This window comes from Cucurbita pepo, chromosome 12 (genome assembly GCF_057944985.1).
Source record: "Cucurbita pepo subsp. pepo isolate OVF chromosome 12, ASM5794498v1, whole genome shotgun sequence".
In the NCBI taxonomy this organism is placed as follows: Eukaryota; Viridiplantae; Streptophyta; class Magnoliopsida; order Cucurbitales; family Cucurbitaceae; genus Cucurbita; species Cucurbita pepo.
In genome coordinates this window covers 4,816,002-4,839,967 of record NC_141809.1, presented here as the reverse complement: position 1 = coordinate 4,839,967, position 23,966 = coordinate 4,816,002, and the positions used below count along the sequence as shown (strand labels likewise).

Sequence of the window (23,966 nt, the reverse complement as noted above, 5' to 3'; positions counted from 1 at the left end):
TTTGGATTTTTTTTTCAATGTGCAATTATATCCAAAAATATCTTCGTGTCCCTTATTTTTTTTTGTTCACGTCTTGTTTTATTTTGTTGTTATTTCATAATTAACTTATCTTGATTGCCTTGAATAGCTTGCTACTATCAGAATTGCTTTACCGATATATTAGCCTACTTTGATCATAATTTAGTCACTTTCCTTAACAGCCTACCTTTGTGTGTATAAACATGAGTGTCCCTGAGTGTAAAATCAGTGAGTTGAGTGTGTGAGGTCCTAAACATATTCCACTACTGTTTGTACAATCATGAACCAAGATGGAGAACATGGAGGGGAGATCAATGAAGCTAGGTGGAGAGAAGCACAGGTCGGAACAATTACTCGTTTGAATCAAGTTATTAGTACATTGACAGACCGGATGGAGCGAATTGAAATAGCCTTAGGTAATCTTCATGGGAGGGAAGTACTCTTGAATGAAGGAGTTGAAAATGAAGAAGATGACAATGTCACCCTTTTAGCGGGACATAGTCCTAGGGGAGGGAGAGATGTCGATCGAGGGAGAGGAAGAGTCAGAAGAAGGGGTAGAGAAATTTTAGCACAAAAAAGAATTGAGAGGGAGTACTAGTATGAGAGAGAAAAAGAAAAAGGAATCGGGGGAGTAAAGCTAAAAATTCCAACTTTCTATGAGAGCAAAATTGAGCATGTCTTCGATTACAACAATTTTAGTGAAGAAAGAAAGTTGAAGCTTGTCGTGGCTGAATTTTGTGATTACGCCATTATATGGTGGACATCTTTGAAATCAGAGTGGAGGTGAAATTATGAAGAACCAATTGAAACATGGGAGGAATTGAAGACATTAATGAGAAAAAGGTACATTCCTAAGCATTATTCTCGAGTACTCAAGCAAAAACTCTATACTTTACAATAGGGATCCAAAAGTGTTGAAGAATATTACAAAGAAATGGAGACCTTATGAGTAGAGCATGTATTGATGAAGATGAGGAAGATACAATGGCTAGATTTCTTGGTGGGTTAAACCGACAACTTGCTCATCAAGTGGATAGGCAAGCGTACTTTGATATGCAAGAATTGTTACACCTTGCTGTCAAAATCGGAGGGCAACTAGCTTGGGAGAAGGATAACTCCAAGAGGTATGGTATTTCAAAGTCAATTACTTTCAACACTTGGAAAAAGAATGCAAATATTGAAAAGATAGATTTCAAAGTTGGAGGCAAGTATGATCTTGACAAAAAGAACAAAGCTGAGACCTCTAAGGGTAAAGAGAAAGCGGAGGAATATAAGGAGATTCGAAAAAGAAATAGAGACATCAAATGTTGGAAATGTCATGGAATTGGTCATCTTAGTCGTGATTGTCCTAACAAGAGAGTCATGATTATCAAGAATGGACAAGTTGTCACAGATAGTGAGGAAAGTGACCATGATGAGCTAGTTGAAGAGGAAATCCAGGAGAATGAGGAGGAACTAGAAGATGGGAGTCATTTGGTACTTGTAACCAGAAGACTTCTTAAAACTCAAGTTACTGAGAATGATGTTGATGATCAAAGAGACAACCTATTTCACACAAGGTGTTTGGTCAAGGGGACTCCTTGTAGTCTTGTAATTGATAGTGGAAGCTGCACCAATGTCGTAAGTACAATGCTGATCAAAAGGTTGCTAATTCCAACCCAACACCATCCTAAACCTTACAAGCTTCAATGGCTCAATGACAGTGGAACAATGAAGGTAACTTATCAAGCTTTAATATCTTTTACTTTAGGAAAATATAAAGATGAAGTTCTTTGTGATGTTTTACCAATGCATGCTGGAGACATATTGCTTGGCCGACCATGGCAATTTGACAGGAGGGTTATGTATGATGGCTATTTGAATCAGTATTCTTTTATCAAAGATGGTAGAAAAATCACTCTTGTACCTTTGAGTTCTGCAAATGTATTTGCTGATCAATTAAAGTTGGAACAAAAAAAGGAAGAGTTTGAGGAAAAAGAGGTGAGTGAAAAAATAGAGAATGGTCAAAGAGAAAACCATAGTGAAAAAAATAATGAAATTGGAAAAAAAGGAAAGAATGTGAGTTGTTTGGCTAGAGTTGGAGAGGTTAGAAGGGCAATGTTCTCACAAAAAACCATCTTTGTACTTGTGTACAAGGAAGGATGTTTGGTCTCTAACGATAATAATTTGTCTTTGCCTAGTATGTTTCAATCTCTTTTACAGGAATTTGATGACGTATTTCAAGATGAAGTCCCTAAAGAACTACCTCCCATTAGAGGTATTGAACATAAAATAGACTTCATTCTAGGGGCAGTAATTCCTAATAGGCCAGCTTATAGAGCGAACCCAACTGAGAATAAAGAAATTCGAAGGCAAGTAGAGGAGCTTATGGAGAAGGGGTATATACAAGAGAGTTTGAGTCCATGTTCTGTACCAGTCTTATTGGTGCTGAAGAAAGATGGAACGTGGCGCATGTGCGTGGATTGTAGAGCCATCAACAAAATCACGGTGTGGCAACACTACTTATGGCCTAGAGAATTTGTGATCCACTCTGATCATGAAAGCTTGAAGTATCTTAAGGGTCATAGCAAACTGAACTGTAGGCATGCAAAGTGGGTGGAGTTTATTGAAACATTTCCGCATGTCATCAAATATAAGAAAGATAAGGATAATGTGGTAGCTGATGCATTATCTAGAAGGTACATTGAGCATATTAAAGAATTATATCGAGATGACCACGACTTTGGAATTATTTATGCATCTTGTCGTACAAAAATACCTGTAGATGATTATTATTAAGTGTTTCATGAATTCTTATTTAAGAAAAGTAAGCTTTGTATTCCTAAATGCTCTATCAGAGATTTGCTTGTAAAAAAAGCACATGGTGATGGCTTAATGGGACATTTTGGGATTAATAAAACTTATAATATGTTGCATGAACACTTGTTTTGGCCGAAATTGAAGCATGATGTTCATAAATTTTGTAGTCAATGCTTTAAATGCAAAGAAGCTAAATCTAGATCACAACCAAATGGATTGTACACTCCTTTGAATGTACCTAATGAACCTTGGACTAATATATCTATGGATTTTGTTCTTGGTTTACGGCACACTAAAAAGGGTAAAGATAGTATTTTTGTTGTGGTAGACAGATTTAGTAAGATGGCTCATTTTATTGCATGTAACAAGACGGACGATGCAAAACATGTTGCTGACTTATTTTTTAGGGAAGTAGTAAGATTACATGGAATCCCTAGAATAATTGTTAGTGATAGGGATGCTAAATTTCTAAGTCACTTTTGGAAAGTATTGTGGGGGTAAATTGGGTACCAAATTGTTGTTTTCAACTACATGTCATCCTCAAACGCATGGACAAACTGAGGTGGTTAATAGAACATTAGGAGCATTGCTTAGGACTATTATTTCTAAGAATATTAAGTCTTGGGATGAATGTTTGTCATTTGTAGAGTTTGCATATAATAGAGTAATTCGTAGTACAACTCATTGTTCTCCTTTTGAAGTTGTTTATGGATTTAATCCACTTACGCCTCTTGATTTGCTTCCTATTCATTCTAATATGTTTGTGAGTGACGCAGCCACAAGTAACGCAGACTTGATCAAAACATTGCATAAGGAGGTGAAGGAGAGAATTGAGAACCAAAATTTCAAAGTTGCTTCAAGGATTAACAAAGGACAGAAGTAAAACATTTTTAAACCTGGTGACTGGGTTTGGATACATTTTCGCAAGGAGCGATTCCCATCTCAACGGAAGACAAAGTTACATCCAAGAGGGGATGGTCCTTATCAAGTCCTTGAAAGAATTAATAACAATGCATATAAAATTGACCTTCCCGAAGACTTTTCAGTACATTCTACTTTCAATGTTGCTGACTTGAGTCCTTTTGATGTAGATGATGATTTTTCTGATTCGAGGACGAATCTTTTTGAAGAGGGGGAAGATGATAAGAATCATGGTGTTCCAAACGTTCCAACTGGACCTATTACACGATCCAAGGCGAAGAAGATTCAACAAACATTCATTCTTCATCTACAAAATTGGATCGGCTCGGTTCAACCATCATTTGTAGAATTAGAAGCTGATACGATTGACGAAGGACAATATTCTTTTGAAGAGGGGGAAGATGATAAGAATCATGGTGTTCCAAACGTTCCAACTGGACCTATTACACGATCCAAGGCGAAGAAGATTCAACAAACATTCATTCTTCATCTACAATATTGGATCGGCTCGTTTCAACCATCATTTATAGAATTAGAAGCTGATACGATTGACGAAGGACAATATTCTTTTGAAGAGGGGGAAGATGATAAGAATCATGGTGTTCCAAACGTTCCAACTGGACCTATTACACGATCCAAGGCGAAGAAGATTCAACAAACATTCATTCTTCATCTACAAAATTGGATCGGCTCGGTTGCAGTTGAAAAACATTAAAACAAGTGAAGACAACAAGGTTTGAAGCTACACAAGTGAAGCCTAATAGATTTTAAGTTTATTTCTTTAGCCACTCAAACATATCAACATTTGTTGAAAAATTTTATTGTTTTTTTTTTTTTTTTTTTTTTTTGTTTTCATTTTGCAATGGTCAATTGGTCAAAATTGACTTCGTCATTTGTGGAGTTTAAAGGGGATCGGGATTGAATCCCGTCCACAAACGTCTTTTGTCGGGAGACTATAAATACCCACAATATGTTATGTAAAATTCAGATTCGTGGATGAATGTAATTCAGATCTCAAATTGAGATGTTTCCCTTAGAAATCAGAGCATCATATTTGCCATTTCTAAGTTTCAAGCAATTCTTGTGGTAGAATTGCACCCGAGCCATTCAATCAAGCCTTGATCAAGTTAGATTGTGGAGTGACTCAATTTAGAACAAGGTTTCCAAATCTTGCTTCTAGATCTTCGATCGTAAGAGGTAATATAATTCTAGCCTTATCTCTTGGTTGATAAAAATTTCGTATAAGGAGGTGTTAATTACTTTGATTCAAAGGTTCTTGCTTCAACAAAAGCTTGGATCGTTGGGCTGAGGATTAGGGTTGCCTTATCAATGACGTTTTATGTGATGTTGTATCCATGCATGTTGGAGATTTACTACTGGGGAGGCCTTGGCAATTTGATCGTCGGGTAATGTATGATTGGTATGCAAATCAATACTCTTTTACTCACAACTGTAGAAAAACTACTCTTATTCCATTGTCTCCAAAAGATGTATTTATTGGAAAAGAAAAGGTAAGAGGTTGATGCAAAAGCAGAGATTGAAAAAGAATCAAGTGAAAAAAAGAGCTTGAGTGAAAAGCAAGAGAGTATCACTCAGCCTAGAGAAAAAAAAAAAGAAAGAAAAGCCAAATCAGTAAGCTTGTATGTTAGATCAAGTGAGGCTAGGAATGTTTTGCTCTCTAACAAGACTATTCTTGTACATATGTGCAAGGGGTCTTGTTACTTTACTAACATGCTTAACCCTTCTTTGCCTAGTGATTTTGTTGTGCTTTTGCAAGAGTTTGAAGTTTTATTTTCCGAGGAGATGCCTAGTAGTTTGCCACCACTTAGAGGGATTGAACACAAGATTGACTTCATTCCTGGCGCACCCATTCCAAACTGACCAGCTTATAGGACTAATCCAAAGGAGGCTGAAGAGATACAAAGGCAAGTAACTGAACTCCTTGCTAAAGGGTATGTACGTGAAAGTTTGAGTCCTTGTTTTGTTCCAGTTATTCTTGTACCTAAGAAAGATGGTTCTTGGCGTATGTGTGTTGATTGTAGGGCTATAAACAAGATAACTATAAAGTATAGGCATCCAATTCCCAGATTAGATGATATGCTTGATGAATTGCATGGATGTAGTCTTTTTACTAAGATTGATTTAAAATCGGGTTATCATCAAATTCGCATGCATATTGAGGATGAAGTGGAAAACAGCTTTTAAAACCAAGTATGGTCTTTATGAATGGTTGGTTATGCCTTTTGGATTAACTAATGCACCTAGTACATTCATGAGACTAATGAACCATGTCTTACGAGAATACTTAGGTAAGTTTGTGGTTGTTTATTTTGATGACATCCTTGTTTACTCTAAATCTTTAGATGATCATATTACCCATGTACGCAATATTTTGACTACTTTAAGAAACAAATGTTTGTACGTAAATTTAAAGAAATGTAGCTTTTGCATGAAAAAAGTTAACTTTCTTGGTTTGTAGTTTCATCTAATGGTGTTGAGGTTGATGAGGAGAAAGTGAAGGCTATAAAAGATTGGCCTACACCTAAAAATGTAAGTGAGGTAAGAAGTTTTCATGGTCGTGCAAGTTTCTACCGTAGGTTCATTAAGAATTTTAGTACAATTGCTTCACCCTTGAATGAACTTGTTAAGAAAAATGTATCCTTTATATGGAAAAAAGATCAAGAACTTGCTTTTAATACGTTGAAAGAAAAATTGAGTTATGCTCCCTTGCTTGCATTACCTAATTTTGAGTCTACTTTTGAAATTGAATGTGATGCTAGTGGAGTAGGGATAGGTGCTGTATTAATGCAAAATCAAAGACCTTTAATGTTCTTTAGTGAGAAGTTGACTGGTGCATCTTTGAGGTATCCAACTTACGACAAAGAGCTTTATGCTTTGGTTCGTGCATTGCAAACCTGGCAATATTATCTTTGGCCTAAGGAGTTCAGTATTCATATGGATCATGAAAGTTTAAAGCATTTGAGAGTACAAAATAAACTCAACAGACGACAGGCTAAGTGGTTAGAATTTATTGAAACATTCTCTTATGTCATAAAATATAAACAAGGTAAGAAGAACATTGTTGCAGATGCTTTATCACGAAGGTATGTCCTCCTCAATACTTTGAATGCTAGGTTGTTGGGTTTTGAACACATAAAGGATTTGTATCAACATGACATGTTCTTTGCTCCTTTTGTTGAATCTTGTGAAAAAGGACTCATTGTGGATAATTACTTGTTGTTAGATGGATTTTTGTTCCGAAAAGGCAAACTTTGCATACCATCTTGTTCCATCCGTGAGCTACTTGTGAGGGAAGCTCATGGAGGTGGTTTAATGGCACACCATGGAGTTTCTAAAACTTATGATATGCTCTCTGAACATTTTTTTTGGTCTAAAATGAGACATGATGTTCATAAAGTTTGTGCTCGTTGCATAGCATGTAAACAAGCTAAGTCTAGGCTTCAACCACATAGTTTATACTCCCCATTACCGGTTCCTAATGGTCCTTGGATTGATATATCAATGGATTTTGTTTTAGGTTTACCTAGGACTATGAAAGGTTATGATAGCATCTTTGTTGTGGTTGATCGATTTAGTAAAATGGCTCATGTTATTCCTTGTCACAAAACTGATGATGCAAAACATATTGCTAGACTTGTTTTTTAGGAAAGTTGTACGATTGCATGGCATTCCTAAAAGTATCGTTAGTGATCGTGATGTAAAATTTTTAAGCCACTTTTGGCGTGTTTTATGGGGTAAGTTAGGAACTAAGCTAGTATATTCAACTACTTGTTATCCTCAAAGGGATGGACAAAGTGAAGTTGTTAACAGAACCATGACTACTATGCTTAGGGCTATTATTGATAAAAATCTTAAGACTTCGGAGGATTGTTTGCCATTTATAGAATTTGCATATAATAGGGTTGTTCAGAGCACTACTAAATGCATATGTTTTGAAATTGTTTATGGCTTTAATCCTTTTAACCCCCATTGACTTGTTACCTATACCTTCAAAAGAATTTGTGAATTTTGATGCAAATGCCAAGGTTGAGTTTGTTCATAAACTGCACAAGCAAGTAAAAGAACAAATTGAGAAACAAAATTCCAAGGTTGCCACCCGAATTAATAAAGGACGTAAGATTGTCATCTACAAGCAAGGAGATTGGGTTTGGGTGCATTTCCGAAAAGAAAGATTTCCTACTCAAAGAAAATCTAAGCTTTTACCATGAGGAGATGGACCTTTTCAAGTTCTTGAGCGCATCAACGACAATGCTTATAAAATTGATTTACCAGGTAAGTACGGTGTTAGTGCAACTTTTAATGTTGTTGATTTAAGTCCCTTTGATGTAGGTGATGGCTTGGATTCGAGGATGAATCCTTCTCAAGAGGGGGAGAATGATATGAACCACGACAAAGGAATTTTCATACCTCAAGGTCCAATTACAAGGACGAGAGCCAAGAAGCTACAACAAACCTTTTACAGTTATATTCAAGCTATGGTGAGCTCATCAAAGGAAATTCTAAAAGACGTTGGAGACCTCTCTTATATGTTATGCAAAGTTGAGCTTCAAGACAGAGATGAATTAAATTCACTTTAAGTTGCATTTAATAAACTCCGCTAAATTTATCAAACTAGTCAAATGATGACTAATAAGCACATTTTATTATTTGCATTATTTAATTATAGTTTAACTATTTGTTTGTCAAGTTAAGGTTATATTGTAACCCACATAGGTTACTATATTCCACCATTAACTAGCCATTTTAATATGGAGGTTATGGGTATTTCTCATTTACTAACCGATTTAATTTGGGAGTTATGTATCACGTAGGTTAAGGTTTGTAAAGGCTATATAAAGCCTTCTTTTCTTTGATTAGACATGACATTTTGGAATTAAGAATAAAATTTCTATTTTAGCTTTGTTGAGAGCTAAACTTTCTTTGCAAATTCTTGTGTTTACAACTTGCATTCTAGAGTCATTCAAGTGGTATTGATCAAACCTCTTGTGGAGTGATTCGAATCACGAGTTTAGAAACGAGTTTTCTTTACTCTTGATTTTGATCATCAAGGTAATTTGTTTCATAGTTTCCCATGGGTTGATTTCCATATCAACAAAAGAATAAGTCAAATGGACCATTATTTATAAAATTAAAAAGAGTTTTTTTAACAAATGTTGATGTGCTTGAGTGGCTAATGCAACAGGTTTAAAATCAATTGAGTTCTTTGAGCGTAGGTTTGAATTATGTTGTTGACATTTTTTAATCGACATCGTTGAATCTTCTTGGCATCGACAATTTTTTTTTTTAATCTTTTTGGCAATAAGTCCATTTGGAACACCACATTTTTTTTTAATCTTCTTGGCAATAGGTCCATTTGGAGCATCGTGATCGATATTTTTGAATCGATATTTTTTGAATCTTCTCGAAAATAGGTCCATTTGGAACACCGTGATTCTTATCATAAATCTACCTGGATAATTGATTCAGGAGCCACTAATCATGTTTATTCTTCTTTTCAAGAAAGTGACTCTTGGAAGCAGTTAAACGAGGGAGAAATGATCATGAAGGTAGGCACTAAAGAGGTTGTGTCATTGGAAGCTTCAAGTTATTTTTAAACAAATCTTATTTACTTTTAGAAAATGTATTTTTGGTTCGTATGTTGAAGAGGAACCTAATTTCAGTTTCATGTTTAGTTGAACAATTTCATTCCTTGAACTTTTATAGTAACAAAGTTGTTGTTTCGAAAAATATTTTTGAGAGTTGTTCCGCTTTTGTTTAAAATAACTTGTATGTGCTAAGACCATCAGCATGTAAGACACTTCTAAATACTGAATTGTTTAAATGGCTAAATCTAGAACAAAAAGACATAAAGTTTCTCGAAAAGATGACACCTATCTTTGGCATATAAGGTTGGGTCACATCAATTTAGATAGAATTGAAAGATTGGTAAAAAAGGGTCTTCTAAGCAAGTTAGAGTTGGACACTTTACTAGTATGTGAATCCTGCTTAGGAGGAAAATGACTAGAAGACCTTTTACTGGAAAGGATATAGAGCCAAAGAACCCCTAGAACTTATACATTCAAACTTATGTGGTCTGATGAATGTTAAAGCTAGAGGAGTGTAACGACCCTAATTTTTACCTATTTAATCTAAGGTCATTACTATACCATGGAATGCGAAATTACATTACATGGGCCCTGAATATAAATGCGACTTAATACTCGCCTTTTATTATCTCGTGAAAGAGAAAAACAAATACAAGGTAAAGAAAGGAAAAGAACAATACTGAAATAATTGTCTCAATCTACCCTAAGGTTCATTATGCTATTACAATTCAACCTATACTAATTTATACTAATGAAGTAAACAAAATTCAACCTAAACTAACCTATACTAGGAAATGGAAAGCAAATACCCTATGCATGTGCCACGGTCCCGGGGTGTACGATGCCACTGACGACCTCACATGGGTGCCTTGCCTTTATCTGAAAAGTAAAGTAGCACGAGGCTTGAGTATTTCTAGAATACTCAGTAAGTGACCCCCTATCGGGGTTATGCAACATTCACATGCAATGAAATGATGGGACCTATCTTTCGTTTCGTTTTGTTTTCCCTATGGTGCTGTCCTAACGGGTAAACTTTGGACATGTACCATATACTCTACACACAACCCATACGTGTGAGTATGGGCTCACCAGCTAGTTCGCACACCGCTGGGCCACTTTTCTTATCTGGTGGGCATGCTCTGGGAGCCCCTTATGCCGGTACCCGTTAGAACTAGTAACCGTCACGGTAGCGCTATGCAAAGCATAACGATCGTTGTCCTGCCATTGGATGTACGCGTCCGTACCCTTGTGATGGGATATGGGTATCCTCCCAGATGCATGAACACACAATATGCATGAGGTCCCCGCTAGTCCTACATTTATCATTAATGAACATAACTCCCTGTCACGTTTCATACTTACATGTCATTCTCATTTTCATTTCTTTATGTATCAGGCATATTCCTAACGGGGTTATGTTTCCATGCATTTTACCTTATTTCATGTCATACAATTCATGCTGTTTACATTCAGATATTCCATACAATCATGTCATAATCATTCAAGAACAACATATCGTCACATGCATTACATATCACATCAAACTAAGCAGCATACATAGCATAGATTCACGTTCACGTGATTACGTACTTAAGCACAACAAACTAGCATACAATTTAATGACACGTGCGAATCAATGGGCACGTGCCAACAAACAGCAATTAACGCGTAACCTACGACGGGTGAGCAACTTACTTGGTAGGCCTTAGCTGAAGTACTCCCTAGAATATAAACGTAAGCTCCTAGCTCCTCGTGAACATTCTACGCTTCCATTGGTGGTTGGTTCCTATTGGTTCATTCGTCACCTTCGTTAGTATTTCACAAACATAATTAATTTTCAACTTGAATTTGTGAAATACGACCTTAAAATGATCTATTTCACCTTAAAAAGGGCCGAAACTAAGTCCAGGAGGGTCAGAACGGTGACAAACAGGCTGAAAATAGGTTTCTCGAGCCGAATAAGCCGTCGAAGCCGAGAAGTCGCCGCCAAGCCGATTAAGCCTTCGGAGCCAAGGGGAGCCGCATTGCAGACGTGCCACATGGCACAACCAGAGGGTGACGCGTGTGCAGCGGTCTCAGGTCGAGGCACGGGTTATCGGATCGCTCGCGGGTTTCGGGTTGTTCGCCGGGGACAGGCCGGCCCAGGCTGAAGAAAAAGTGCAGGTGGCCTGGGCTGGGCGTGCCGCGTTGAACTGGGCTTGGAGGTCTCAGGTCAAGGCTGTCGGGTTGGGCCATAACTGGGCTTACGCGTTTTGGGCTGAAGCAACTGGGCCGCGGGAACCGTCGTGTACTGGGCTGACCTAAGGTGATTGGGTTCGGTTCAGGTTGCGGGATCCGACCCTTGGGTCGGACTTCGTCTTCTTCACCCGGTTGCGTGCGGGTTTTTCCAGTGACTTTTCTCTCTCCTTGTTAACGTCCTTTCGACGTCCTTTTTCCCTCCTATTTCCTCTGTTCCCGAGTCTCTTCCTCCCCCTAACTCCATTTTGGTTATTGATTTGGTTTGTAAAGGCCTCACACTCCCGGATCTGGAGATGTTCAGAAATCCGACGTTCTGTCTCCCTTGCTGACGGTGTTCAACGTATAGGATTCGTCTCAATCTACCCCTGATGTGTGTAAAAGGTTCTGGGATTACTTTTGTTGCGTAAAATGGAGGTTTTGATGTCGATTTCGTAGGGTTTGGCCTCGCCGGAGTTTGGTTGAATTTTCTCTGTCCTCTTCATTTTTCTCTATTTTTTTTTGTTCTTTGCAGGTTGTTTTGGGGTGGCTAAAGGTCGGGGTCGAGTTCCGTGGCATCCCAGCCTTCGGTTTCCCTTTATGGGTCGTGTGCGAACGAAAACTCCGACGTTCGCTGGAGTTTTCGGTTCTGCCGACGACTTTTTTTTTAACAAAACTGAAGTTGAGAATTTATTAGGTAAATCCTTCATAACACTTTGATCAGATTGCAGTAGAAAGTACATGGATATGAATTTCCGAGACTATTTGATAGAAAATGGAATAACATCCCAACTCTTAGCTCCTGAAACACCTCAACAAAATGGAGTTTCAGAGAGGAGAAACAGAACTTTGTTAGACATGGTTCGATCGATGATGAGTTATGCTCCACTACCAAATTCTTTTTGGGGATATGCAGTGGAGACTGCATTATACATATTGAATGTAGTTCCATCCAAAAGTGTCACTATGACACCTTTTGAATTGTGGAAGGGTCGTAAAGCTAGTTTAGAACACTTCAGAATTTAGGGATGTCCAGCACATGTGTTGAATACAGATCCAAAGAAATTGGAACCTCGTTCTAAAGTATGCCTATTTGTAGGTTATCCTAATGAGATTAGAGGTGGTTACTTCTACAGTCCGGAAGAAAATAAAGTATTTGTAAGGACAAATGCTATTTTTTTGGAAGAAAATCATATGAGAAATCATAAACCTCGTAGTAAGATAGTGTTAAATGAATTAAATGAAGCTACTAATACATCAACAAGAGTTGTTTATAGTTCCATTCCTTCTGATAATCGGATACATCCATACCAAGAATTGGGAACGCCTCGTCGTAGTGGAAGGGTTAGAAAACAACCTAACCGTTACATAGGCTTGACTAAAGCTCAAGTTGTCATAACTGATGATAACATCGAGGATCCATTGTCTTTTAAACGAGCAATTGATGATGTTGACAAGGATGAATGGATCAAAGCCATGAACTTGTAGATCCTCCTGATGGGGAAAGACCTATAGGTTGTAGGTTGTAAATGGATTTACAAGAGAAAGCGAGGAGTAGATGGAAAGATACAGACCTTTAAAGCGAGACTTGTGGCAAAAGGATTCAACCAAAGAGAGGGACTGAACTATGAGGACACTTTCTCTCCTGTTGCAATGTTAAAGTCTATTCGCATTCTCTTATCCATTGCCACATATTTTGGCTATGAGATATGGCAAATGGATGTGAAGACTGCTTTTCTAAATGACAATCTTGAAGAGAACATCTATATGAATCAACTAGAGGGGTTTATAAGCCAAGGTCAAGAGCAAAAGGTTTGCAAGCTTAAGAAATCCATTTATGGACTAAAACAAGCATCAAGATCCTGGAACATTAGATTTGACAGTACGGTTAAATCATATAGTTTTGAGCAAAATGTTGATGAACCTTGTGTATACAAGAAAATCAATAGAAAAGTAGTAGCTTTTCTTGTCTTATATGTAGATGATATTCTACTCATTGGAAATGATGTAAGCTATCTTACTGATATAAAAAGTTGGCTAGCTAATCAATTTCAGATGAAAGATTTAGGAGAAGCACAGTTTGTTCTAGGAATCCAAATTATAAGGGATCGTAAGAACAAAACACTAGCCTTGTCTCAAACATCCTATATTGACAAGATTCTTGTCAAGTATTCGATATAAAATTCGAAAAAGTGCAATCTACCTTTTAGGCATGGAATTATATTGTCAAAGGAACAATGTCCCAAGACATCTCAAGAAGTTGAGGATATGAGAAAGATTCCCTATGCCTCAGCTATAGGTAGTCTAATGTATGCAATGTTGTGTACAAGGCCTGATATATGTTATGCAATGTTGTGTACAAGACCTTATAGTAGATGGTTAAATCTGGTAAAACTATATTTAGTAGACTAAACCATATATATATCCCGTCCAGTAAAGCTTTGAAAATGTACTTTCTATTCTCTGTACTCTCTCTTGTTGTACATACCTAAAGTCATCAATAAAAATCCTTTTAGCCAGAGTTCTCCTTGCAATTTTCTCTATCATTTTCTTTGTGTTCATCTAGATCGAGTGTGTGCATTGTTGTGCGATCCTAACAACTGGTATCAAAGCTAGGCGAAATTCACCACGATCTGTGAAGATGGAAAGTTCAAAGATTGGAATTGAGAAGTTCGATGGATCCGATTTTGGTTTCTGGAAGATGCAGATTGAAGATTATCTGTACCATAAAGATCTTCACGAACCTCTGTTGGGGGTGAAGCCGGATACCATGACCACGAAACAGTGGAAGCTCAAGGATCGACGAGCCTTAAGGAGAAGACAACGTCAGATCTGATGAAGGCGCTGTCAAATATGTATGAAAAACCGTCGGCTATGAACAAGGTGTATTTGATCCGTAGATTGTTCAATCTATAGATGTCTGAAGGTGGACGTGTTGCGCATCATATAAATGAATTCAATATGATCATAAGTCAACTGGGTTCGGTGGAAATTAATTTCGAAGATGAAATTAAAGCGTTGATTTTGATGTCATCCTTACCCGAGTCATGGGATACTGTTGTTGCCGCAATCAGTAGTTCCCGAGGATCTGATAAACTGAAATTTGATGAAATTCGAGATGTAGTTCTCAGCGAAAGTATTCGCAAACGGGAAACTGAAGATTCATCAGGCAATGTTCTCAGTGTTGATCGAAGGGGAAGAAGCAAATCAAAGAGCTCAAACAAACATGAGCGTTCAAAATCAAAGAACCGGGGAAAATCTCCAAACAAACCCAACGTAACGTGTTGGAGCTGTGGGGGAAAAGGACACTTTCGGACATATTGTACAAAACTAAAGAAGAAGCAGAATCATAAATATGAAGATGATGATGATTCTATCTACACAACAGAAGATGTTGAGGACGTTTTAATCCTTAGTGTGGATAGCCCAGCTGAATCCTGGATTTTGGATTCAGTTGCATCGTTCCATTCGTCTCCAAGTAAGGAATTGTTTCGAAATTTCAAATCAGGAAATTTCGGAAAGGTGTATCTTGCCGACAACAAAACCTTGGAGATTGAAGGAAAGGGAGATGTCTCCATACAAACTCCAGCATGAAATCAATGGACATTACAAGATGTTAGATACATTCCTGATCTTAAGAAGAACCTGATCTCTATTGGTCAGTTGGATAGCACAGGCTATGCAGCAGAGTTTGGAAAGAGTTCCTGGAAGATTGTGAAGGGCGCCATGGTTGTTGCACGTGGCACAAAATTCGGAACCTTATACACTACTGCAGAGTGTATAAACATGACTGCTACTGCTGAGAGTGCTTCCAATTCAAGTCTATGGCACAATAGACTTGGACATATGAGCGTCAAAGAAATGAAGATGTTGACTGCGAAAGGAGCTTTAGAAGGCTTAAAATCTGTTGATATGGGTCTTTGTGAGAGCTGCGTTATGGGCAAACAGAAAAAAGTTAGTTTCACAAAGGCTGCCAGAGAACCGAAGAAAGTGCGGTTGGAAATGATCCATACAGACGTCTGGGGACCATCTCCAGTTTCATCACTGGTGGATCAAGGTACTACGTCACCTTCATCGATGACTTCAGCAGGAAGGTATGGGTTTACTTTCTGAAACACAAGTCAGATGTGTTTACCACCTTCAAGAAGTAGAAAGCTGAAGTTGAAAATCAGACCGGCTTGAAGATTAAATGCCTGAGGTCTGACAATGGAGGAGAGTACAACAAATTAGAGTTTATAACATTTTGTGCAGTTGAGAGAATTAGATTAATAAGAACAATTTCTGATAAGGCAAGACAAAATGGTATTGCAGAAAGAATGAACAGAACATTGAATGAGCGAGCAAGAAGGATGAGGATTTATTCTGGACTGCCAAAGACATTCTAGGCTGATGCTGTGAACACAGCAGCATATTTGATTAATAGAGGGCCGTCAGTACCCCTGAAGTTCAAATTGCCCGAAGAAGTATGGACAGGAAAAGAACTCAAGTACTCTCACTTGAGAACCTTTGGTTGTACTGCGTATGTTCATGTTGATCCAGAGAAGAGAGATAAGCTTGATGCTAAGGCTGTGAAATGCTACTTCATAGGCTATGGCTCTGACATGTTCGGGTACAGGTTTTGGGATGAGTAAAATATGGAGATCCTAAGACACTGTGATGTGACCTTTGATGAAAATGTCATGTACAAGGATAGAGAGAAGATAAACTCTGAGACTACGAAGCAAGTGGGAGTTGAACTTGAGTGGCAAGAAAATTCACGCAGTGATGGTACAACAGAAGCTCAAGAAACTTCTGATCCTATTGCTGAAGAACCAGACGTGGAGCAAGTTGCACCTGAGCAGGTGTTGAGAAGATCATCCAGAACTACCAGACCACCAGATAGATATTCAACCTCATTACATTATCTGTTGCTGACTGACGAAGGAGAACCAAAGTCCTTTGATGATGCCCTACAAGTGGAAGATTCAACCAAGTGGGAGCAAGCCATGGATGATGAGATGAGCTCACTTGAAAGGAATAATACGTGGGTGCTGACTGAGTTGCCTACAGGAAAGAGAGCTCTGTTGAACAAATGGGTGTTCAAAATCAAGGTTGAACCAGATGGCAAAAGGTGGTTTAAGGCTCGATTAGTAGTTAAAGGATATTCACAAAGAAAAGACATTGATTATGCTGAGATCTTTTCTCCAGTTGTGAAATTAACTACTATCCGAATTCTGCTGAGTATTGTTGCATCGGAGAATTTGCACCTTGAGCAAATGGATGTAAAAATGGCATTTTTACATGGAGATCTAGATGAGGAGATCTATATGCAACAACCCAAAGGGTTTGCAGCTCCAGGCAAGGAGCACATGGTGTGTAAGCTCAATAAGAGCTTGTATGGACTGAAACAAGCACCGAGACAATGGTACAAGAAGTTTGACTTCTTCATGAGCAAGAGTGATTTCCACATAAGTGAAAAGGATCAGTGTTGCTACCTCAAGAAATACACTGATTCTTATGTGTTTCTACTCCTGTATGTGGATGATATACTAATTGCTGGATCAAGTATGAGGGAGATAAACCACCTGAAGGCAAGCTTGTCTTCAGTATTTGAGATGAAAGATTTAGGTGCAGCGAAGCAGATCCTTGGGATGAGAATTTCTCGAGATAGATCTGCTGGCACATTAAATCTATCCCAAGAGCAGTACATTGAGAAGGTGTTGTCCAAATTCAAGATGAATAATGCTAAACCCAGGACTACCCCCTTGGCAAATCATATTAAATTGTCGAAGGGGCAATCTCCCAAGACAGTTGAGGAACGTGAGCACATGGCATCAGTTCCGCACGCTTCTGCAGTTGGGAGTTTGATGTATGCTATGGTCTGCACTAGACCTAACATAACACATGCAGTGGGAGTTGTTAGCAAGTACATGGAAAATCCAGGGAAGGAACATTGGGAAGCTGTGAAGTGGCTTCTGAGATATCTGAGAGGTACATCCAATACTACACTTTGTTATGGCAATGGCAAAGTAGTTTTGCAAGGTTTTGTGGATGCTGATCTGAGTGGAGATGTAGACTCCAGCAAGAGCACATCTGGGTATATCTACACTATAGATGGAACAGCAGTGAGTTGGATGTCCAAGCTTCAGAAATGCGTTGCTCTTTCATCTACTGAAGCTGTGTACGTGGCCATAGCTGAAGCTGGAAAGGAGATGATATGGATGACAGACTATCTAGAAGAATTAGGCCGGAAGCAGTGCAAGAAGATCCTTTATACAGATAGTCAGAGTGCCATACAGTTGGTGAAAAACCCAATTTATCATTCAAGGACAAAACACATTAGAAGACGGTACCATTTCACTCGCAGGTTAGTGGAAGAAGGCGATATGTGTTTGGAGAAGATAGAGGGTGCAAAGAATCTAGCAGACATGTTGACAAAATGTGTTGATGTTGAAAAATTAAGGTTATGCAAAGCCCTAATTGGAATGGTGTAGGATCAGTCTCCAAGTGGGAGAATTGTTGAGTTATGGAGTCTGCTCCCTTTATTTATAGCTTGGTCAACGGCTATATCCGGTTAAGCTATATTTGGTAAAGCCATATATGGTAAAGCTATATCCGGTAAAGCTATATATGGTAAATAGCTATATATAGTAGATGGTTAAATCTGGTAAAGCTATATTTAGTAGACTGAACCATATATATATCCTGTCCAGTAAAGCTTTGGAAATGTTCTTTCTATTCTCTGTACTCTCTCTTGTTGTACATACCTGAAGTCATCAATAAAAATCCTTTTAGCCAGAGTTCTCCTTGCAATTTTCTCTATCATTTTCTTTGTGTTCATCTAGATCGAGCGTGTGCATTGTTGTGCAATCCTAACATTCCTTGTTAGACCAGTCTCTTGACCTTCATCATCAAAACTACTTTAAGGGTAACTCTAGCCTTTGAACTAAAAACTAGATCCAGATAGTGTTGAGAAAGAATACCACCTCCTTCTTGTAACAATCTATATTGGCATAGTTCTTAGCTAGCCAATCTATCTATAGTATTACATCGAAATTCGTCATGCTAACAACTATCAGGTCTACGCTAAAGGTTCATCTTGCTACTATTACTTGCCCATCTTTTACTCTATCATTAAAAACTAAGTCTACCCGTGTTGGGGTGCTAACATTTAATACATGCAACAAGGGTTCTAGTTGGAACCCTGCTTGACTAAAAAATGGCACAGATATGAAGGAACGTGTAAAGCTTGAATCAAATAACGTTAAAGCATAGTGTCCAAGGATGGATAGTGTACCTATCACCACTATGTCGTATTTCCCAACATCCCTGCTGGATGCATAATCTCTTTCTTGCGAATAGGTCTACATAGGTCTCTCGACTCCACCAAGGCCTCTTGGTGGGTCAACTGGGTTTTTCGTCCTCCTCGTATTTGGCAAGGTAGCCTTGATGACTACATCTGAAACAAGCCCTAGATTCAAGCCATACATCTACCCTAATGTTGTTTCCCACATTCAAGGCACAATGGTTCTTCACTCTCTTGGACCTTCTCTTAGTCTCTAAGATGTCTATTAGCATATTGGGGAGGGTGTCTATTCATATATTGAGGTTTACGTGTTGATGGTTGTCGATGTGAGTCCGTCTGATCATACTATTGTTTTCTCCCGATAGTGACAACTGACTCTCAACGTACCTATCTGATAAGCACCAACAATGCTAGATTTTTGCAAAGCTAGAGATCCTTCTAGAATCCTTGCAAAACGTTCACAGAGAAAGCTAACTTAATGGATTGATTCCAACCAAGAGCTAGTTAGAAGATGAATGACTCTGAGATCGAACTTGGAATCTATGATGGTCACTCTTAGATACCAAGACAATTCACTCCAGAATTAGCTTGATCAAAACTAATTCAATGAATTGGTTTAAACATCAAACCTAAAGCAAGGTTTGAAAAAGAATAACACCAAAAAGTATAAAAAAAAAAAAAAAACACAAAGGTTTTGTTTGTATTCAACAATTGATGCCCAAACATGAATATTACATGTCTTTAAATAGGTCTAAAAGATAACCCTAACATAATAAAGTTCAACTACCAACTACAAATGTTATTAAATACAAATTGAAGAAAATAAGGCATTCATACAAACTGCTATTAAATACAAATTGAAGAAAATAAGGCATTCATACAAACTACTAATAAATGCTATTAAATACAAATTGAAGAAAATAAGGCATCCATAAATTGTCTTAATTGGCAGTTCAACTACCAAAGCCAAGTCTTCTAATTACTTTCTCATGTTAGCCACTCCATTATGTTCTTAATTTGATATGCTAATGCTATAAAGATTTTTGGGCTCAAAAGTCTTTGTTTCAACTTGTACACTAGCTAGATTTTGAAGATGCAATGTATAGGCTTCTTGAATCTTCTTAACCTTACTTCTTGTAATCGGTACTTCGGGTACATGCAAAGGGTCAGGAGTTGAATTCATATCACTATCTTGTTGGGTTTTATGTCCTAAAACTCATAGTTTGTAAACAAAAACATATTCTATAAAGTTATTATTATTGTTTATTCAGTAAAGATTGTTATTGAATAAAGTGAACTTTACGATTATTAATCTAAATCCAATAAACTAAGAAACTCTGGCTATAGTATGATTACTTGAACTATATGTAGAGACATAAGAGTGGATCAAGTTCAAGTATATAGTCAAAATGATCTATAGTATAAGGATAAGGCTGAGTACCTTATTCTGGGGACACTATGGATGCGGCCCACTTTTGTATATGATATAAACAATGTGATCACTAAATTGTACATGCGAAGACATGTGAGTGGGGGCGTCCTATGCAATGAGCATTGCATAAGATTGGACCATGAAGAAAATCACTCTCACTTTATAATCCGTTTACTGTTGAGACTGATTTTCTTTTCATTCGATGACCTAGGTAACTCGATCTTAATCCTGAGCTAACCATGAACTCCTGTTTATTCGAAATTATCCTTAGATTTGCATGGGTGAGAGTGGCTCGAGTTTGCCGACTCAATAGGCCTCCCATTTCAGGGGAAGACTGGGTGAATAGCTGGGGACGTGGGGTGCAAGATGGAATTCGCTCCTACCCACTTTTAGGGTTAGAAGAGAGGTAGTTCCCTTAAGCACTGACTCCAAGTCTTGAACAAGGGGCGCCACCCTCTCATTGGCCTGAGAGGAATTCGGTTTACTAGTTGGACCACAAACCAATTGTTCATTAGAGGATCGGTGAGACATAAGGAAAAAGAAGTAACTTCAGGGGTAAAATGGTAAATTGACCCAGCTCTAGTTATGAACAACCTGTGAAGGATCGACTTACTAATCATGGTTATATCAAATGGACAGAAATATATCTATAGTGAGGGGAGTGCAACTACTAGGCTATAGTGGAGTGTCCTAGTAGTTAACGAATGTTGGTTAACAAGGTTAATGAGTTTAACCGGTTAATCTTGGATCGTTGGAGCCCATGATCTATAGGTCCATTAGGTCCCTCTGCTAGCTTATATCGGACTGAACCATAGAACAGTGTGACGAATGAGTTCGAAGTGTTCGAATTCAAATTAGGGAATATGCGCTACATATATACGATATATTTAACCGCATTTTTGTTTTATTTACGAATTAAACAAAAGGAGAGAATCTGAGATATTTAAATAAGATTTAAATATCTTAATCAATTATGTATTGTAATTTTGGGATTTAAATATCTTAATCAATTATGTATTGGGATTGATATTAATTAATCATTTAATATTACTTTAATTTGAAATTAATTATTCAAATTCATTGTTAAATTAAAATGAAGAAAGTCAAATTGTTGACTTCATTTAGTGGAAAAATCTATGTTAGTGAAATTTTGAGTGTCAAAATTTGGTTAACTCAAACATGCATGCTTGCCACATAATCCCAAACATTTGAGTGGAATTTTGAGTGCCAAAACTTGGTGATCTCAAATTTGCATGAACATGCAAACATAACTCTATAAATAGAGTGATTATGCAACATGAAAGGTCTTCTTGTTGAAAAACATAGAGAAAAACCTCTCACAAACGCCCTCTTCATATATAGAAAATTCCTCCCAAGTTTAGTCACTCACCGGATTCCACAATCCCGTTCTAAGGCCGGAGGATAGTGGAGAAGTCACTAGTGGTGGTTCAAAACCGGTTCGTGAGGAAAAAAGAATTTGAACTACAAAAGGTTAGTATTCAAACTCATTAAGTTTTAATACTTATGAACACGCTAGTTATTTACTATAATTGATGTTCTAAAAGTGCCTAAGATCCAAATTGCTTCCGCATGTGTTATATTAACACCATCAGTTGGTATCAGAGCAAACTTTAGGCACATTATTTACATTAATTTGATCATGGTGGGTACCATTTCATGAATTTAATTTTGTGGTTGCTAAAGTGGATGGTTTTGGTTTTGACAGTTTTTTATGCTTCCATTTGATACAATTATTGTAATAAGCCTAAATGTGTATGGGCTTTAATGAATGAAGAAAGGTCTGTAATTTTTATGGAGTCATTATTGTCCTTTTTAGGTTGTAATTGATCGAAAATGGAAGAGATAGTAAGTTGAACCGAAGAAGAAGATGGAAGAGGCGGTTCGGGTATTTTTCCTGCCTTTGGGGTTCGGTTCAACGTTTTTAAGGGTTGGTTCGCCCAGTTCGTGGACCTCGGGAGCGGTTCAAGTTATTTTAATTATTAATGTAATAATTTAGTTAATTGCTTGTTTTAAAATGCCAAAACCAATCCACTTTAGCGTGTTTAATTAATTATGCATTATGAATGTATGTTTTAATTAAATAGAAAATGTATATGCATAAAGTATGTCATATAGATTTAAAATCCCACCATAGGCTAAGCATGTTTCATGCATTCCAAGTATGTTATAAGTGTTATAATGTATAGTATGCATGTTTAGGGTTCCATGAGTGATAGATGTAAATTGTTATATTATTGCATGGAATGGATGATTATATAATTGTTATATAAAGCATGTTAGATGCATGTTATAGGTTATTTTCAACGTCATAAAACGAGATAGACATTAAAATCTATAATAATGATAAGTGCATGCTCACTTAAAGTTAAGAATCGAGCACGATCAATTTTAATAGTTAAAATAGGTCGATGTCTTACAAAATTGCGGTTACGAGAAAGCTCACCTGACACGATCTTGTCTAACGCTAGAGGTACTTAAGTTGACGGTTTATAGAACACCTACTACCTGGAGATTGGACCAGTACTTGAGCTTAGTTAGCCCAGTTTTATGAGCATGCTTAAGTAATGTAAGATTTAGAAAAATCTAAAATATTTAATTAGCCGGAATATACTTAAGTAATGAGTATACCCAACCATCTAAAATACTTAGTGGGAGGAGAAAGGTGTATAAGATACATCGTTTTCTTTTCACGCTCTCTGTACAATTCACACAGTGAGATTCATGCTCGCCTCGTGTCGCCCTGGGAGTGTCCTCCATTCGGAAGGTATTTGCATGAGTCAATAACAAGGTGAATAGAGAAAGTATTTATAGTAAGTGGGAAAAGGAAGTATATCAAATACGTCCTATGGTCTCCATCACTAGGTTGCACCGTGAGATTCCCATATTCCACCTGCATGTTGCCCTAGAGCAACTACCCATTCGGAGGGTCGTAACATGGAGTCGAAACAACGCAAACTCCAGAAATGGATAGGATTTCTTAGGTCCGTTCCCAACTTTGGCTTTTTCATTCGATAGCATTGTTGGGACCGGTCTCTGAGGTTTGAAAATGGCGGGTTACACTTACGAAGAATTACTAAGAGTTAGTATATTCTTGACCAAAATAACAATAACTAAAAACACTTTAGGAACAAGAGTTATTCTGGGATTAGTGTTTAAAGTCAAGAATGTCTTGGTTTAGTGAATGAGTGATTGATTGCTCCTCGGTAGCAGTTGCTCTAACTCACTAAAGTATCGTTGCAAATTAATAATTTTTTGGTACATTATTACATTTGCTAAAACTGATTGGATTAAACAGAATTAAGTCAAATCACTAATAAAATTTTCTTTATATCACAGCATGACAAACTCAATAGTACAATTACTCGCTTCTGAGAAATTAAACGGCGACAATTACGCAACATGGAAATCAAACGTAAACACAATACTGGTAATTGATGATTTAAGGTTTGTTTTAACTGGGGAGTGTCCTCCAAACCCTATCTCAAATGCAAACCGAACAATTCGGGATGCGTATGACAGATGGATAAAGGCAAATGACAAAGGAAGATTTAATATACTGACCTCTTCAAATGACATATCTCCTCCGGCGTAGCTAGTCTGCTTAAACCTTTTGTTTTCTTTTTCTATTTGTTTTTGTAGGAAGAAAGAATTCTGGGTAAATCTGCATTGT

The 23,966-nt window shown here is 37.5% G+C and overlaps 1 pseudogene; it reads left to right on the top strand.

Moving 5' to 3' along the window:
• The first annotated feature begins 298 nt into the window (after positions 1 to 298).
• LOC147789854 (uncharacterized) lies at positions 299 to 13,046 on the top strand (annotated as a pseudogene).
• Positions 13,047 to 23,966: the final 10,920 nt, after the last annotated feature.